The sequence below is a fragment of the Neofelis nebulosa genome, chromosome 1 (assembly GCF_028018385.1).
Source record: "Neofelis nebulosa isolate mNeoNeb1 chromosome 1, mNeoNeb1.pri, whole genome shotgun sequence".
NCBI classification, from domain to species: domain Eukaryota; kingdom Metazoa; phylum Chordata; class Mammalia; order Carnivora; family Felidae; genus Neofelis; species Neofelis nebulosa.
In genome coordinates this window covers 83,756,206-83,775,427 of record NC_080782.1, presented here as the reverse complement: position 1 = coordinate 83,775,427, position 19,222 = coordinate 83,756,206, and the positions used below count along the sequence as shown (strand labels likewise).

At 37.6% G+C, this 19,222-nt stretch overlaps 1 protein-coding gene and 1 long non-coding RNA gene across 2 annotated transcripts in view; one reads left to right on the top strand and one right to left on the bottom strand.

Moving 5' to 3' along the window:
• KIAA0825 (KIAA0825 ortholog) overlaps positions 1-19,222 on the bottom strand; it is a 387,603-nt gene that overhangs the window by 67,881 nt on the left and 300,500 nt on the right. The gene's annotated exons all lie outside the window — the stretch shown is intronic.
• Positions 1-19,222, top strand: part of LOC131483402 (uncharacterized) — a 32,322-nt gene that overhangs the window by 10,042 nt on the left and 3,058 nt on the right. Inside the window, exons 2-4 of the long non-coding RNA XR_009247770.1 lie at positions 4,956-5,053; positions 13,320-13,393; positions 15,584-15,649. This is a non-coding gene — a long non-coding RNA (uncharacterized LOC131483402). The remainder of the gene's footprint in view (positions 1-4,955; positions 5,054-13,319; positions 13,394-15,583; positions 15,650-19,222) is intronic.

Here is a 19,222-nt window from a genome sequence, read left to right as displayed (position 1 = left end):
GATATATCTATTATGGAGATTTCAGGTGTCAGTATTGAGAACATAAAAACAGATATGGGCCCGAAACACATGATACTAAGGGGGTTGTGTGATTTGTAATCAGAATCACTTATAAAGCAGATTTTCTTATCAAAATAAGAAAGTGGGAATTCTACAAATGTCTTATTATTGGACTCTATTACAATTTGAACATATTACCCAATAATATATAAGCATGGGGCTCATTGAGTCAAAGTAGTGAAATTCAGAAAACATTGAATTTATAAGAATGTTTGGTTACTAAATCATGTGTATAAAAACAGTGTAACACTTCACATAAATAAGTAGGTGTTCTGGGAACGTAACATCATTAGTAACTCCAAAGTCATATCAAAAGCCAGACATACAAAAAACCAAAATGATCATAGCAGTAATGATACCCCTTAAAAACCACTCAAATGGGGGCACCTGGGTGGTTCATTCAGTTGAGCAGAAGACTCTTGATTTCAGCTCTGGTCATGATTTCACAGTTTATAGGATTGAGCCCTGCATCAGGCTCCGCTGACAGAGTGGAGCCTGCTTGAGATTCTTCTCTCTCTCTACCTCTCTCTACCCCTCCCTCCCCGGCTTGTGCACACATGTGTGCACACTCTCTCTCTCAAAGTAAAAAATAGAAAAATAAAAAAAAACCCACCACACACATTCAAATGAATGCTTCTGCAATCTTGAACTATCAATAGTTTCCCAAAATCAAATGTAGGGTCACAACTTTTGCTTTTGTTTATGCTTTTCTCCCCTATGCCTTGAACACCTTTGCTTCTGTTTTCTACCTAAAGCCTACTGGTCAGCTTAGACTGAGTTCCAACCATCCTGCTTTTGGAATGCCTTTTCTGACTCCACAGACTGAGTTAGGTGTTCCTCTCTATCCAACAGCATTCCAAACATATCTCTAGTAACCAAAATACTTGAAAGGATTTGCCCCATTGTAAGTGATCTGAGGACAAAGAGTGTGTTTACCTCTTCATCTTTTATCCCCTTGCTTTGGCACAATGCTTGTCACTGTGGCCATTGAAGGAATGGCTGTTGAACTAAACCAAAGTGCAGAATTGGACATTCCAGAAGAGGTATGAGGAAATGGGAGACTGCCAACATACCATAAGAGTTGATAATGTGCTACGATTAAATCAATTAAATTGGGGTGTTTCATTTAAGCATTTACCCCATGTAACTTGCCTCTAAGCCTAATTATGTTCCTTCCTTCCCACTGCATACTTCTTCCCAATATCACATGCTAAAATCCTACCCACACTTCAAAGTCTCCAGCAAATTACCTGTTCTTATTTTCTTATTTTTCAACTGGATATTATTCATGTGACCCTGACCCATAAATTTTTGTTGTTGTTGTTGTTGTTGTTGTTGTTGTTGTTCTTATGACATTTACTTTATTCAGCTTTGGATTCCCATTATATATTTATATCCTATCCATCTTTGTGCTCTTATACTGACTACCACTAAGCTTTATACATACTAAATACTCTGTAAATACTTTTTAATTTAATGCAGTTAACCTAAGGCAAAAACAATTTGTAGTAATGATATATTGGTAACAGATTATAAATATTACCTTGCTAAGGTCATGAGCTATAAAGAAAAACATGTTTTCTTTAAAAAAATCATAAGCTATGTGAATTTCTATTTTCACATGAATTTTCGTGGCAGTTTATTTGTAAAAGTCAACAATTGAAAATAACCCCAGTGTCCACCAACAGATGAATGAATAAACAATAAAGCAATAAGGGGGCGTCTGGGTGGCTCAGGTCATGATCTCATGGTTCATGAGTCCGAGCCCTGCATCGGGCCCTGGGCTGATGTTGTGGAGCCTGATTGGGATTCTCTCTCTTTTCCTCTCTCTTTGCCCCTCCTCTGCTCTATCTCTCTCCCGAAATAAATAAATCTTTAAAAAAAAAAAAAAACTAAAGAAAAAACAATAAAGCAATAAAAATGAACATGCAACAACATGGATAAATCTGAAAATAATTATGCTGAATAAAAACAGACAAAAGAGTATTACTGTATGATTCAATTCATATAAAACTGGTTGCTTGGGAATAGGGAAGGGCTGAGTGGGAAGCATTATCAAGCGGGATGAGAAACTCTGAAGGATAATAGAAATGTTCATTATCTTGATTCTGGCGATGGGTTAAGGGTATACATATGTCAAAACTTACTAATTTGTACACTTTATCATATGTAATCATCAATTATATCTTAGTAAAGCTGTTTTTAAAATTCCTCCTTTAAAATAATTTGTGGGGTGCCCAGGTGGCTCAGTCAGTTAAGCGTCTGCCTTCTACTTAGGTCATGATCTCACTGTGAGTTCGAGCCCCACATCTGGCTCTGTGCTGACAGCTCAGAGCCTGCGGCCTGTTCAGATTCTGTGTCTCCATCTGTCTCTGCCCCTCCCCTTCTCGCTCATGTGCGCTCTCTCTCTCTCTCTCTCTCCAAAGTAAATAAACATTAAAAAAAATTTTTAATAAGTAAAAATAAAATAATTTGTAGTAAATAATTTGATCTGGTTCTTTTATACATTTGCTGTACATGGTAAGCCAATTTAAGAAGATAAACTGCACTAAGTCTTAGAACTATTTTAATATGAGAATGAAAACTTAATACTAATCTATTTTAAATACTAAAGCAGATTCTTCTACCTGGCAACAAATATTTGTTAGGATGATCTACAATTCAGACTCCTCACTAACCATTCACCCATTTGAGTGAAGTTATACATGCCTCTTAGTTTTAATTATTTCACTAATTTTGTAATAAAAAAAATAAATCCAGGTTATTATAATTCTTATTCATTTTCTCTCTTCCAAGAGAATCATGTGTTAGGTTTTAATCCCATCAGGAGAGGGTGCTGATAATGCTTATTCTTCCATAGAGTAGCAGATGTGACCCTGAGGGTCCCACCCTTTTAGCCCAAGGGGTAGAGCCTGCTAAAATTCCAAAAGGGGCTTGAATGAAGAGTGACTTCTCCACCTAGTTGGCCAGGACTGGGAATCTGCCCTCATCCCTGGCCTCCCCTAGGAACTGCCACATGAGAGACACTCCCATCCAATCCACCAGACATTTACTGACTATGAGTAAATGGTATGCATTTATATGTCCTCACAGATGCAGACTGTAAAGGTCCCACCAACATACCTATAAGGATTATTTGTGTGAAATCAGTCATGGCCAATATATGTATCAAGGCCCTTAGCTATGTCTGAGGTGAGAGAGGCCAGATGAGGGAACATTCTAAGAGAAGGAGGTTCCTGAAGATTAGGGGGTAAGGCCCAGTGGACAAGGGAAGGGGAAAACATTATAGCTTCTGCCCGTTCTCTAGCCACCAACCAGTCCATCCTGTCACCAAGAGGTCAGAGCTCAGTTCCTTGGTTGCTAGAGCTTTTAAGATCTCAAGGAAAATCTAAGTAGCCCCTAAGGAATGAGACATCCACCCCCCTATTTTCTGGTAAATTCCTTCTATCACTGAAGGAACAAATACACAGTGTCTTTTCATTCCACTCAGTGTTTCACTAATGTTTCATCAATATTTCAGTTAAGAAGGGGGAAAGAAAAGAGGAGGAGATTATATAATGGAAGGATGGAGGGGTGCTATACTTTTTTTTTTTTTTTTTTTTGAGCTGGTGGGAACAGCCGTTTATTCTATGCATATGCCTTGGTACCACTTACTATTTTGATTAACCAAGAAAACAACTATCTAGATGGTGGCAGGAGAGAAATATAGAAAAAAACAAGGTTGGGGTGCCTGGGTGGCTCAGTTGGTTGAGCATCTAACTCTTGATTTCGGCTTAGGCCATGATCCCAGGGTTGTGGGATCAAGCTCCGTGTTGGGCTCTGTGCTTTGTGTGGAACCTGCTTAAGATTCTCTCTCTCTCTCTCTCTCTCTCTCTCTCTCTCTGCCCCTCTCCCCTAATTATGCTCTCTCTAAAATAAAAGAATTTTTTTTTTAAATAGCAAAGATTTAAGTAGCAAGAATGTTATTGTCTAAATTGGAACATAACGTGGAAGATCACAGTGAAATGTGCCAAGAGACCATTTGTGACCACGGAATGTGCCACTATATGTTTACTTTGTAAAGATGCACTCTTGCATAATTAGCTCTCAACAGTTGTAAAAGCATGTCTTAATGCAGTAAGGCATCATTTTATTTACTTTTCTATATAATGCTCATATAAAAATAAGTCTGCTTTATTCAACCATACATCAGATACTTCTCATTTCTAAGTGTCAATATGTTTTGATTGGTAAACATCAAATATATGAAAACTAGATTTCGACCAAATAACACTCTATCTTTTGTTATTATAGTAGCTCCTAACTTTGAAAAGTTAATTTCACATTTCATTTTCACTATGTTACAATCCTGTGAGAGGGATGGTATTGGTAAAAAGCACAGGTAAACCGACATATGATACTTGCTTAAATCAGAGTGTTAGTCAGGGATCAGCTAGTTATCTGTGGTGCCATATCTGGGATAGGTCTCCTGGGATCCACATCTGTGCTGTATTTAGCTTGAAAGTGTACTTTGAGTGGACTCCACCCCTTCGTGGGCTCTCACATAGGTCCTGCTAATGGCTTCATATAAACTGATCGCAATCGTAAACGGAACGTGTTACCTTTTCTCGTCAGTTTGCCACATGTCCTGTTCCACAATCCCTCGTCAGGAGACAAGTGCAACTTGCCATGCCGATCATTTGACATTTTTCAAAGGACACGAATATGTTAAACTCCATATACGGTGTACAAATATGCTAAGTCTATCTAAGGTCTCTGATCCAGAAAGTGTTCTGAAAAGAACAAGTGAAACTGTATTTTCTTCTTCTGGAAGCATTAAAGATGTCTTCTTTAATTATTACACTTAAGATTCTCTAACCAACAACATATGCTTGCTAATAATTTTTGTCTTGCAGGAATATGAATGTTTTCTAATGGGAGGCATTTTAAATGCCTTAGTTGAAGACTGATTCAAAGAAAAGCTCTCTTTTGGATTCCTCTCAACATCTATCAGGTGGTATTATTTTTCCAATAATCTTTTACTTTATCCTTTGCTTTTGAAAGAGCTTATGTCCAACCTATAATTATTTTCTGCTAATTAGAGTAATTCATGGTTAATTATTCAAAATGATTCCTCTTCAAAATCAAATCCATTTCTTGTCATGACATTAAAAAAAAGTACAAATAAAATATCAGAATGCAAATTTCTGTCAGAAGGGAATGTTTTTTTTTCTTTAAATAGCATAAAAATCTTTCTCTACCAGCAAAGGCTCCATGATTGCCTGCTTCAATTAATGTGAATTAGAGAAGGGCAACTGAACCATGAAGTGATGACTGTCAATATTTTTGATAATTAGTAAAGACTGGTTATACTGACTATACTGGAGTAAATGATATACTGTATCCTTAAAGAAGAGTTGCAAAGCAATAAGACTTAAAAGGGTAAGGGCAAACAGTAAACATGTTAGCTTGGGACCCTGGATGTCTAAAGATGTACTTTGAAGATGTATGCCTCTTTATAGACTCTCATTTGGCTAAATCTTCCTTTCTTGGTATTGCCCCTTTATAGACTCTCATTTGGCTAAATCTTCCTTTCTTGGTATTGCCCTGGTCCTGCTTTCTCAAGAGGCAGCTCCTTCCCTCTGTTATCTCCTAGGGTGGCCCTACAATCATGCTTTGCCTGTATCTGGACCATTACCCCACTATGATCTCACACTCCATTTTGGTTTAGTCTCATTATTGTATGAATCCCAACCATCTTTCCCAAGAGGGTAAGGTTCTCCTCTGCCTAAGTTTTTCTTAGGCAATAGCCTTCATATACACTATACTTAGTTACATTTTCTTTTCTTTTCTTTTTTTTACTTAGTCAAATTTTCTACATACATTGAGTACCTTCAGTGCACTAAGCCCTCAAGTTGTATAATTAAAATGAAGAAAGTTGAACATACCAACTGTGTAGGTCATGGACAGTTCTATTAGATTCAAACAAAGAGAGTAAAGTTACAGATGCATCAATGTAAGCATAAGATAAACAGAACTTGGGGCGCCTGGGTAGTTCAGTCGGTTGAGTGTCCAACTTTGGCTCAGGTCATGATCTCACGGGTAGTGAGTTCGAGCCCCACGTTAGGCTCTGTGCTGACAGCTCAGAGCTTGGAGCCTGCTTTGGATTCTGTGTCTCCCTCTCTTTCTGCTCCTTCCCCCCTCATGTTCTCTCTCTCAAAAATAAACATTAAAAAAATTTTTTTTTAAATCTTCAGAAATGGCAGCTACTTCTGAGATGCAGAAGACAAGAAAATTATCTGGGAAGTGCTGAAATTGTGGCTAGAGGAAAGCGAACTACTTGTACTTTGATGAGGACTGATTACCATCTTGTTCTTAATCTTCACTAAAACTTTGCAACTTATTTTATTTGCTTCCCCCTCACCATGGGAATACAGTTCAACTGTTATAATAAAAATTAACTTTACATAACTTTTCTTGAACATGCAGATTTTCATAACCGCTATGACAAAAACTAGGAAAACAAAACAATTAGATGATAAGTGACCTTATATGTCTGTGATGATGGCAGTCATGCTTGCTAAATAGTCCGTGAGTCCCTTTTCAGTTTAGATGGAGCCATGTAACTAGTTCTGGCCTATGGACTATGAGCAGATTTACCATGTGTCAAAGCATTTAACTGCCAATGGGAGGAGACCTTCCAGTGGACTCCTTCATCGCCATGGCAACAAGAGACTATGTGCTGAGATGGTGGATTCAAAGATGTAAGAGGCCTAAAAAAAAAAAAAAAAATGTAAGAGGCCTGGGTTGCTCAGTCACCACATGGAGGATGATGCTCTAGAGAGTTGCCTGAGTTCACAGTTACTTTTGTTATCTTCAACATACAAAAGCCAAGACATCAATCTGTGCTGTATGTGGCTCACAAGGGGGCCTCAACATGTATCTTTATGCTGAATAAAATGGTTCCACAGAAGCACGTTTCTCATCTAAATGCCAGAGTAAGTTTACACAGGCAGCATAGTGATGTGATCTCAAATGTCCATCACCATAAATGCAAAACTCCCTTTTTGTGTTTGCAGAAGTAATTCTTTATTTTCCATATTTGAAAGAAAGTATCAAAGACTGCATGCTGTTTGTTAAGAGGGCCTTTTGTTTTAAAAAGCTATTCAAACAATTTTTACAAAACCATCTGTATTACTTTGTTTTTTCTTTAACTGCTGCTACATTTTACTTTGTTTTGCACATAATGAAAACAATCAATTGACTTGTATTACTTTGTTTTCTATAGTTCATTGAACTATACAAGAAAGCAGAATGAAGGTAATAATAGAAATTTTTTTTAATCTGGAAAATTGCTTTGCTATTCAACTCTTTGAAAATGTTGCTAAATTTTGGTATTTTGGGTTTATGTGTCAAAAGTAGTTATACTATAATCATTCCTATCTGGATGAATGTTCAAAGCTCTGAAGAATTTTTATCATGACATGATTTAAATAAAATATTAGAGACCAGCTAAATGTTTAATTATAGATAATTCACATATTTGGAGCATCCACTTCATGATGTATTTTGTAGCCATTTAAAATGATAATGTAGAACGTCAGCTTTTAGATGGGGTAACATTCATTTATCTGATTAAAAACAGGAAGAGTTACAGCCAAAGTGCTGCAAGTGTATGTATCCATCATACTATTTTATCAAGACTACAGCCTGATTTTCAAAATTTGAGCACATCTTCTGAATTTCATGTAAGTGAACATGTGAGTTGCTTCATGGGAAAAAATAGAGAACTGTCATGAAAAGAATTCATGATACGATAGGTAATTAAGAGTCACTAAAGACGACGAAAATGATCTGCATCACCAACTCATGGCAGCTACGTAGAATTGCAGGTACCGGCCTCAGAAGGTACTTTAAGTGTCAGACAAATGGTCAAAGGAATTTAGCAGTAGGACTTTCTGCTATGAAAGCAGAGACTTACGTAACTTGAGATACAGTTGTATTTCACATATACCTTTGCTAGGCTGTGTTTTCTTTCTCAAGTGTAACTGCAGTTGTTGGGCATGGAATTATTCTTCTTTTCTTTCTTTGTTACTTTAAGGAAATTAAGGTCAGCTGATGCATTTTAACTCTCCACATTTGAACCTGAAGCACAACACTTTCCATTGAGGATTCTTGTGGAACTTCATTTTAGTTATGTTTTAATAAAGTCTTACTTGTATTGACTTCTGAGGTGGCGTGGCATTCCCTAACTCATCAATTACTTGGGTTTATGGAGAGATTTTAATTTGATATGATAGATTCAACCACTGTTTTTCAGGTTTTATCTGCATGCCTGGAAGCCTTTTAATAACCTGCAATAATAAACAAAATGAATTTGACTTCTAGGGTAGATATTCTTGTAATTGATGTTTTTACCAACTCAAGGTGTTCGTTTATTTTTCCAAAAAAATAAAGCACACTCTTTCCATCCTTGGGGAATAGAGTAGTGGAATTGCAATACTAAAAAGTTGTGAGAGATTCCATGGTTGCAATGAAAACAATTCATACAGATCTATTTCTTATTTTTACTTGTTTTTAAGTGTATTCATTTTGAGAGAGACAGAGAAAGCGTGAGTGGGGGAGGAGCAGAGAGAAAGGGAGACAGAGAGAATCCAAAGCAGGCTTCTCACATGGTCAATGTGCAGAGACGGACACAGGGCTCGAACTCATGAAACTGTGAGATCACCACCTGAACCGAAATCAGATGTTGGATGCTTAACCGACTGAGCCACCCAGGCGCCCTATTTCTTATTTTAGACATGATCCTTGCATAACTCAAAAAAAAAATTTTTTTTTTCCCATATCTTCAATTCATTTACCTTTCTGTGTAGAGTAGTTAGGGATCGAGGTGTAATAAAATTTTTTTTAAATATAGTAACAAGTAGTAGGTAAGGCTGGTATGGACTAAAAACCAGCATAGGAAATGAAATTATTTTTACTTTCAAAATTGTATATTTCCAATACCGAAAAATGGGGTTTTGAACATAGACGTGATTTTGATAAATGACAGAATTCTGCCTAAGGCCACAGAAGAGACAAGAACAAGGAACATAAGAATAGGGAATTTACAAATTAGCATGTTATGATTATCCTCTTTCATAGCATTTAAGAACAGCTTTGAAAAGATCCAATGTCTTCAGCACTTTAAACTTATTTCTACTGTATCTAAGTAGCATGTACTATAACTCAAATTGACAAGGCTGCCTGAGAAATATTGGCACAACTCTTGTATAGCGATGAGGCATTACTGAACAATATTTTTGGATGATAAACAGTAATGGAAATTTGAGATTGAAATGGCCTTTTCAAGGGAATAGGTCACACCTACGAAAACACAAGATAGGTATTTAAGTTTGTCTCTCATTCCTGGATATTGAGCCTCTTCAAGTGTTTGTGCGTTAGTCAATTTGACACCTCAAGGATCCCTAATTTTTATGAAGATGTCAGCGTGCTGGTAACATTTTTTGAAAGATCTATTAAAAAAAAAAGTATCTTACTTGCCCCAAGACTGAATATAATTTTTCATGATACTTACAGGGCTGATGAAATATTGCATGGGTTGTGGAAGGAGGGGTTGCAGCCAGCAAAGGTGGTGAGCCATATGAGGATTTCAATAATTTGCTGCAGTGATAATGCTCTGTCTCAGCTCTCAAGAAACCAAAGCAATAGCTACTATTTACTAGGCTGTACTAAGAACTTGAGGAAAGAAAATCACTGAGGCTCACTTTCTTCATCTGTATATAAGGGCACTGTCTAGCTCATACGTTATTGTGAGAAAATGAATTCCACATATATACAAAAGCCATTCCAAGTTAAATATATGAAGTATTCAAGGTTGAAAATCCATAGGTGCACTTTAATTAACTGAAAACCATTGAAAAATCTTGCATGAGTCTTTAACCTGTAGATGTGCTCCTGGTGTGGTAAACTCACTAAAGGAAAAAAAACAAAAAAACCAAAAAACAAAAAACTGTACCATTAAGAACGGAGTCAGGGTTGAAAGAAACACTGACTAATACAGATGTCATCTATGTCATCAAAGACTCTGAAAGTTCCATACATTGCAAACATTCAGGACATTCATATTGGAATGACCTGGCTTCACTTAACTTGGGGTTGTATCCCAATAAACCCATAAACCTATCTTAAGTGGAAAATAATGTAAGTTGAAAATGCATTCAGTGCACCTAACCTACTGAACATCATAGCTTAGCCTAGCCTACCTTAAATGTGCTCAGAACACTTAAATTAACCTACAGTTGGGCAAGATCATCTAACAGAAAGGCTATTTTGTAATAAAGGGTTGCATATCTCATATAATATATTGAGCAGTACACTCAAAGTCAAAAACAAAATGGCTGTGTGGGTTCAGAGCGGTTTTACACACTGTTTATTTACAAACTGTTTACCCTCATGGTCCCTGTCGGTGACTGGGAGCTGAGGCCCACTGCCCAGCATCAGGAAGGAGTGTTGCACCCCATATATCACTATCTGGGGAAAAGATCAAAATTCCAAGCACGATTTCTACTACATGCATTTTGCTTTTGCACCATCGTGAAAGCCAAAATATCATTAAGTAAAACTGTCATAAATTGGGGACTATCTGTATATAATCTCAGATGCCTCTGACCCATCACCAGCTGTTGCCACACTCGTTGACATTTTCTTATTGCCAATCTTTTGTGTATTTCTAAATTCAGGTTTCAATGGTCAAATAATACATGAGACTTGCAAATAACTAATATAGTTACTACTATAGTCACTCAGGGGAAAGAGTAGTTTGAGGTTTTTCTCTGATCCCATTTATGTTACTGTTTTCACTGTAGGAAAAAGTTTTAGGTAGGTCTGTAAAATTTTCCTGAGTGTTTCCAGTACTAAAATAAACTTCTGAGTAATTCATTTCTCTCTCTTGCCTGTATACGTACAAATGTTGTATGATAAATAGTCTGAGAAGAGTCTTTTATCAGTATTGGCTTTTTCCTCTGGAGTTTCTTTTCCTTCTAGTTTCTAAACTTGAGTATCTTGGATTCTCTTAGATTCTTGCTTTTGCATCCACATATTTATGTTCATCAGTCCAATTTATACTTCCTTTTCATTTTTTGACTCTTCTTTCCTAGTTTGCTGCTAATTTCATTCATATATCCCTCCAGTAATCTTTTACACAAACTGTATTTTATATTTTATTTTTTTAGAGAAAGGGAATGTGTGACAGGGGTAGAAAAAGGGCAGAGAGAATGAGTGAGTGAGTGAGACAGAGAGACAGAGAGAGAGAGAGAGAGAGAGAGAGAGAGAGAGAGAGAGATCTTAAGCAGGCCCTATGCTCAGCGCAGAGCCTAATGTGGGGTTTGATCCCACAACCCTGGGATCGTGACCTGAGCTGAATTCACGAGTTGGACGCTTAACAGAATGAGCCACCCAGGCACCCATACACAAACTTTATAAACTCATTTTCCATTGTACTACAACAAGCTAGACGGGTCTCCTCCATCACCACATATTTGTTGACTTTGGGCAGGTGGTTGTAGGTGTATGGGTGGTTTTCTCTGGGCAGAGAAGACCTTTCATTAGGGATGTCTGGCCTAAGACCTGAATCATGGGAAGGGGTCAGCTGTGAGGGGCTGCGATGGGCGTGCAAGCTTGATGTGTTTGAGGAAAAGGCGGCTAGCAAAAAAGGACATGGGCAGTGAAAAGAGAGGCCCAAGGGTGGGAGGGTAGCCAGGTCACATAGGTAGCCAGGTCACATGGAGGCTACAGTTTTTTTAAGCATGCTGGAAATCATGGAGGGATTTTAAGCAGGGGGTATGACAGGATCTGAATTACTTTTTAAATGGTCACTCTGGTCGCTGACAGATGAATGCTGTGGAGATAGAGTCCAGGGAGCCTTCCTAAACATTCCTCCCTCTGGACTTCCTGGAACCTCCTCTCTTACTCACTTGGCTTTTACATATATGTAATCTTGTATTATTCCAATTTAGGTGTGTAGCACATAATTTTACCAAATGCTCTTCGATAGACTCCATATCTTGGCCTCTGTATCGTAAGACTCCTTTGTACTCTCCATAGCACTTAGTCAGATGCATTACACCTGAGAGGTACATAACATAGGTTAGTAACTGTTGATGGAGCCCTATTATATAAAGTACTCATTCTAGTAAAACAGAATGTGAAAAGTCAAGTAGAGTAAAATGGCAGGATCAAAGTGATTCTGTATATGGGTTATTTATTATAAAATTATCTCAACTGCACTATGCATTTCAAATTTTTCATAAAAAATATGGTCAAAAGCCAGTTGAAAGTGATCATTGAAAAAGAGCATATTAACAAAATGTTAAAGTTTATAGTTCTGTACTTTCAGCTTATGTAGCTGAGCTTTCAGGAAATCTTCTAATCCTTACGCAGGATACAGATTTTGTCCATTTCCTTATGACTTTGAAAAGTGCCCCCCAAGAAGTAGCGTAATCAGTTCAACTTCCTATGGCTTCCTAAGGTAACAATTTGGGTTATATTCACCTATATTTTCTAAATGATGGCTATGCCTCTGTTAAATTTTCCGATCTGTCAAAATCAGAAAATAAAGTTAAAACATTAAATCATTACTAAAATTAATATTTTGTGATACTTAATGAAATCGAATACAAATAATTACCTATTGCTCACTGAGCAGTATAGTCTTGCCTTAGCATTTCATCAGGAGCGATGGCAAAAAGTACAATCAGCATAACATAGCAACAGTCTCTGTGACACTCTCCTCACCCTCTCTCCTTACCTCTCTCTCTCTTTCTCCCCCTCTCTTTGCCTCCCTGGCTCCCTTTTCCCCATCTGTTTTTTCAATGCAGAGACACTGCATAGCTTGAGGGAAGCGTGGCATTTTTTAAATGGGAGGGGAAATGATCAACATTAGTTTAAGATTAAAGTTGTATAACTAGATTTGCCTTTTTTTCAGAATGAAATTTCTAACGCTCCGAAGCACCACAGTGCTACCATGTAACTTAAATAAAGATAAACAGTTTTTCTCAATTTGCACAACTTTTGGTTTCCGCCTTCTTCGTCATTTAAGTCTCGGACAGTTTGTTTTAATGTACTGCTTTTGTGAATGATGTAAATGGAAAAAAAAAATGTTCTTTAGCTTTTCTTTTAAAACAACAGAATGCACATTCTCACGTTCACACTTTCTTACTCTAGGAAAAACTAATAGAACGCCTATCCCAAAGTATACTTTCAACTTGTTTGTATTGCAGACAATCGACATCTTTGAAGGAGACTTGACATGAAGGCACAAAAGTCACCCTGCTTCAGCTGGGCCAACCTATGGGTAATGTTTGAAGTCAGTGGAAGCTTTGCATTTTGGGAAGGCCTATCCAGGTGTCAATAAATATGAGAAGTGGGCTCAGAGCTGTGTGTAAATGAATAGGTTGCATGCACTTGAAGGCAGCCTTACAGGAACACATTGAGAGATCTGGCATTCTTAAAATCAAGCATATGTCATATCAACATTCCTAGTACAAAGTATTTTGTTACTGTTTCTGTGCTCTAAATAGCCCCATGCAAAGGCACATCATTGAACCAAAGCATATGGAGGCGGCTATTCAGTTATGCTGAGCTATGCTTCAGTATCAAATCACTACTGCCTTCCTCACCTTTTTCCACACATTTCCAGAAATGGAAATTTCTGCTCAGAAATTCTACTATAGTAAAGAAAGAAGTAAATGCATGAGGGTGGATTCTGTTTCTCAAGACATATCAGTATGAACCAGTGCTATTGTCTGTTTCCTGCTGAATCAATAAAACATAGGCACCTATGCCTTAAGGAAACAGTAACTCTTTAAATTGCCCTTTATATTTACAATTACTTAATGACTGTATTTTGCCAAAAATAAAGGTCATTAAAATCATCTTGAAGCTTCACTTAAATTTCAGAAGTAGCCTACAACTTGTACAGTCTTTAACTATGTTCCATTTAACACATTTAATAGATGTAAAAGCTCACAAGTGATGATATAAAGGATAATTTACGCTTGCAATGCATTTTTGTCCAATTAATAGATTGCCTGCGTGTTGCATATTTTGCATGACAAAAGAGCAGAATATTAAACTGCCATTCATAATGAAAATGCACTTTGCAAATTAAAAGTGCCGAAACAGAAATTTTTCACCCTGTTTAGGAAATAAACAGTCCTTAACCAATTAAACTGCATTGTAATAATTCTATGATTTATTGCAAGTTGTTTAACTTTCAAAACTCGGCTAACCCATATTAAGGTCACAATCCATCATGTCTTGCTTGGAAAGCCAGCAAATAATGGCTGTTGTATTAGCTGCTTTTGATGATAGTATGAAAGAAGTATTAGCACTTGTCAACAAAACTGCTTACAACATAACATTAGCATGCATGGGCTGCTGTACCTATTTATTATTCTGGCAGCTTCACACATATTGTTACAAGCTTATAAAACATTTTGTCGGGTGGAAACCGAATGTACACTGTTTGGTTTTCTGATAGACTGGCAGCATAAATGTCTGGGCTGACTTAGTTTAGTTTAAGTGTAAATAGAGACACAAATTCTTCAACCTGTTCTCTTATTGATACTGAAAAGTGCTGAATTATTCAGCATCCAACTCTTCTGTTTGTGTCTATCACAGTTATCAATTACCCATCAGTCTTCTTGTCAAAACAGAATGGATTAATCTGGCTGAAAATAAGACAAATAAATGGATACTATAACAGGGGTGCGGGGTTGCCAGACTGTCAAAGGGAAATCCAGGCAGTGACATTTGCCGTCAAAAATGGGATCTCTGGCTTAAGTGAGCAAATGATTCCCCTTTGCGAGCCAAGAATGCACTTAGCTCACCGTAAGTAAATTAATCTGCCTTCTTTGACTGCTAATGCATTAGCACTGAGGTAATAGTTCCATTGCTGGAATTCCTTTACATTTAAATAATTTTGGTCATCATTATTGTTTCTCAAGGAAATGCAGATACTTTATCTTGGTAGAGAGGCCTGCCTGGTAAATAAATGAACCCATTTAACAATGAAGTTATTGCTGATAGTTTTGTGCCACTTCATAGCTCTCAGCTCATGTGATACTAAGTAACTCTTTGCACAGATGGCTGGTGGAACCCATCCAGCATCTGCAAAGTCCATCCCTGTTTTCTTTCCCAAACATTTTATTTGGAAATCTTGTTTGGCAAACTTCCCGAGACTCTGCCTAGCTGTTCAAAGTACATATTTCCAATCTATCTCATTTGGCCCTTCTATAAAAAAAGAGCCAGCAAAGTGCCTTCTTATTTGGCACAAAAAAGGCAGCCGCCGACTGAAGCAAGTTTTAGGTTCCTGGCCAAAAATTTACAAGAATTTTATCTTAGATGCTTCTATACTGGACTGTTTTACACAGTCATCATTAACATCTGAAGCCGTCACATTGTGACAGGATCAAAACCCCCAATCTGTATCAACTGATAGCTTCCCTTTGCCAAAAGCTCCCACTTGTTCTTATTTTCCCAGACATCTGCACCCCAGCTTTTGTGGACACGGTTCTTACTTACACTGTGGGATGGTGAGGTATCTAAGGTGAGCTACCTGCTAGAAAATGGTTCCATCCACTTGATGAATGAATACATTATTTTTGAATGAAATAATCATCTTTTGTTTGTTTTGCCAAAAGACGGTGTAAAGAATAATTTCAAGCATTTAAAAACCAAAACCCTTCCTATAGTTGAGGAGTTCAAAAGAGGCCGCGGTAACAATTACATTCTAAGCACAACTGTCACAGTTCTCTTAAAGACTTTGACAGACTGGAAATTTTGGTCTCACATTCCCAGAACATGACCTCAAATTTCTCCTCAATGTAAATCACTTTCCCAGAACTTCAGCATTTAAGGGAAATGCACATTGGCCTGTTGTGCATTGGCCTGATTCATCATTGCTAAATCTCATCCGCTGGTATATAATCCCAAAATGACTTCATGAAGGCAGCTACTGAACATGTGCAAACACTGAACCTTCTCTTGAAATGAGGCAGCATTTTTGTTGCTAGTCAATTTACAGTTTTACTTTGCCACTCTCGTCCTTTTTTTCTTTTTAAATAAGTAACTGCTGGGCCACCTCGGTGGCTCAGATTCAGCATCCAACTCTTGATTCTGGCTCAGGTCATGAGCCCAAAGTCATTAGACTGAGCCCTGTGACGGGCTCTGCATTGAGTGTGAAGACTGCTTGGGATTCTCTCGCACTGCCGCTCCCTTCACGCCACTCTCCCTTGTATGTGTCTACTCTCGCTCTCTCTCACTCTCACTCTCAATACATAAGTAAGTAACTCCCTAATACAGAAAAGTAGCGTTGTACAAAATTTTGCATGGCTAGCAACTAAGTGACAGGTGTGTATCATGAACTTTTTTCTACATGTCATTTCCCATTCTTTGAGGAATCCTTCAAAAATATATGCCTGCCATCTCAGATCCAGGTTGTCCAAGTCTAGATATTCTCTCCCACTGGTTCCCTTTTACCAAAATCCCCCATCAATTGCTAAGCCCTACACGATCTGCCTTTACAATGTCTGTTATTTTCTCTTCAATTATGACTGTCACCATGCTTGTGCAGTCCCTGCCGAGTCCTTCATACGTTCATGCATGTACCAGTTCATTGATTCCACAGTTCTGTGAGGGCCTAATACAGGTAGTCTCTCTGCCTCAAGTCTTTTCCACACACCTCCCACTCTGGCTGCCTGCCCTCAGCGTGAAGTGCCCTCTGGCCATCCTACCCACCCTTTATGTCTCAGTTCAAAGGCAACCTCTTTGAACATTTTTCCTACTCCCTTACCCATGTGTTATTTCTTATGTCTTTGAGTCTTTTGAGCATTTTTCTCTCTCCTTTATCACAACATGCTAGAATTCCTACTCCTGCCACCTCCCAGCTATGTGACCGTGGGAAGTTATGTAACCAAATGAGGCCTCAGTTTCTCCTCTAAAATTGGACAGATTATTACTCCATAGGGTGTGAGATTAAATGAGGTAATGCATGGATAATACTTAGAACAATGCCAGTGAACATTCAAGTTCTTGTTATATTCTTATATTCGGTAAGGACTGAAAAATACTTGTTGTGACATTTGTATGTCGAGAGAAAACAACTGTAATTGCCTTGGCTGTTTTTGAAGGCCTTAAAGCTACATTTACTTACAGTCCCAGGTAGAGGACCAGGACATCCAATTCTGGGCTGATCACTCTGGAGTCATACTGCGTGTCTTTGCAGCCTGGCCCTTACTAGCTCTTTTTTTTTTTTTTTTTTTTTAATGCAAAGTCAGGCAGTTTAAAGTTTCTATACTTCATAGATAGTTGTTAAGATCAGCTGAAAATAAAAGGCTTAGCAGTGCCTGATCCATAGCAAGACCTCCATAAGTGTAGCCTGTCATTACACTAGAGGGGTTTCAAAATGCTCCTTGATCTAATTCTAGGTGGTGAGAGAGGACCATCAAAATGAATGTATAATTCCCTGAATTACTGTCGCATCCTTCTTAAAGGCTTCCTGAATAACACTTCTCCCAAACCCAGTCTGTCATGTATCTCCCAGACTGTCTAAAAAACTACCAAATTATATCACTCTCCAAACAGGGGGTGAGTCTTATGCTCCCTCTACTGGGACACTGACCCCTCTTTTCTAGCTTTGAGAGTGCTTCCTAATCATCTTCTCTCCTCTGAAATGTTATCCCTCATTTTCTCCCTAAAATGCATCATTTATTCTCTAACAGTTCAGTTATTGTCCTCCTGGGTCCATAAACTCTCAAAAAAGCCATTCTTCCTGGCCGTGTATCTTCTCTCATGTTGATCACTCCCTTCTCCACCCCTCACATGTGGAAACATCCACCCTATGGCCATCCATCTTCCATATTTCTAAGTTTAAGAAGCTTGCTTCTGCCACAGACTTTCCGACTAACTTAGTCTTCAAAGATCTCTCTCTCTCTCTGTCATCTAAATCTCTGAAGCATTTATAGGTTTTACCACACAATTTATTAATTACAAATTGTCTTGCAGCATTTGCTATGTGTTTGCCTCTCCAGAGATATTTCACTATCTTTCTTGTTTCCTAGCTCTCTCTCTTTCTCTTTTTCTTGGCTAATCCACAAAGCTTTCCGGATAATCTTCCTGTTCTGTTATGCAGACCATGCCCTTCATGTGCCAACTGTCCTTACTATTGGCCAAATCTGTTTTTATGTACTAGAAAGAATTTTCCCTCCTTTCAAATTATATTTCTGCCACTTCTTAGAATAAATGACATCTTTATTCTACAGGTGGCCTTACCTGATTATGGCAGCACTATGTTGTCCGGAAGAAGCGTGGACTTCAAAGTATTAGAGGTTAAGGTATGAATCTTGGTTTTGTCACTTACTAGCCATGTAACCTTGGGCAAGTCACTTTTCTGAGCCTCAGTTTCATTCAATATGAAAATACTAATACCTAGCTCACAAAAAAGATATGAGGAATATAGGAGATAAATAATATAAAGTACCTGAGAAATAATAGGGAATCCATTGTAGATACTTAACCCTTCCAATTAATATTAAACCATATTAACAGTATTTACAGTGTATCCTCATTTATATACATATTGATACAATCATGACTGTCTACATGTTTATGCTGGATGCTTATGCAAACATTTAACATCTTTTACAAAACTAATTTTTAAGAGTAGCATACAGTATTTTTAAACTTAGAACTAAGTGCTTTGTCACGAAACGTGTAGAAGCCATAACTTACTAGTTATTCAAAGCTGATTAACATCAGAAATTACCTTCCAAATGAAACACTGGTCTCATTTTTCCCTCACATTTAAGGAAATTGAAGGCCAAAGCCTAAAAAGTCCCTCGATAAAGGATAAAATGCAGAGGAGTGCAACTACCATACACATGGCTTGCCTTCTTTTGCATTCTAGAAATGTATTTCTAGAATTTTTTTGCATTTTTTGCATTCTAGAAATGTATTCCAAGATAATAAGGTAGTGTTTTGCAAGGTATCTAATGAAAATTTCCTTTACAGCAGTCACAATTATCATGCCAAAATGAATCTTATAACTGAAATTACCTCCAAATTTTTAATAATTCCCTCAGCAAACACTTGTTCTGGTTGGGTATATCCAGACTTTGGTTGA